Here is a 726-nt window from a genome sequence, read left to right as displayed (position 1 = left end):
CTCAAACGGGGAGGCGCCATCGTACATGGTAATGAGCTATGGTTACCGCAGAGCAGCAGTGTGGGAAGAGAGAGAGGGAGAGAGAGGCAGGGAGATGCACGCTATTCGCCATTCCGACCCCATCCTTTAGCCCGTCGCTTAGAGAGTGAAGGTGAGGTTAGGTGGGAAAGCAGCGGGCCTTACCCCACCCCACCCACCCTTCTTCGCCCCCGCCGTAGCGAGTGCTTGGGGCCCACGGGTGGACCTTTACAAGGAAACTTGTCGGAAAGGCAACGCACATCGCATAGCGCCAGAAGTGGGTCATTTTGGTCCGAAGTCCGAACATCCCTCTTGAACAGAGATAGCAGCAGGGCGTGGCGTTGCGGATGGTAGATATTAATATGTACAGTATCAAAATAATTTCGGACGCAGCTGGGCAACCGTAAAATTTTACTGGACTTCGTTGAGTTGTATGAGGTATTTTTACCGCTGCATTATTTCTGAATTTGTAAAAGTACTCGAAAAAAACAACAAAACTTGAACAACCAATAAACTTAAACAGTTTAAACAAGAATGGTAAAAACGCCCTCCCGCTGGCCTTCTCTCGGCTCTCCTCTGCGTTCAAGTCCCCGGACGGGCCGCACACAGCTCCGCAGCTCCGCGGCTCGAGCACAGCACGGCCGGCTGGGCGCTCGCGACTAGAGAGACTATAAGGAGAGAGGCGACAACTGCCGGGCGCGCCGCTGC

Source organism: Frankliniella occidentalis, unplaced genomic scaffold, assembly GCF_000697945.3.
Source record: "Frankliniella occidentalis isolate FOCC.00 unplaced genomic scaffold, Focc_3.1 Scaffold163, whole genome shotgun sequence".
In the NCBI taxonomy this organism is placed as follows: domain Eukaryota; kingdom Metazoa; phylum Arthropoda; class Insecta; order Thysanoptera; family Thripidae; genus Frankliniella; species Frankliniella occidentalis.
This window is presented reverse-complemented; position numbering follows the sequence as displayed.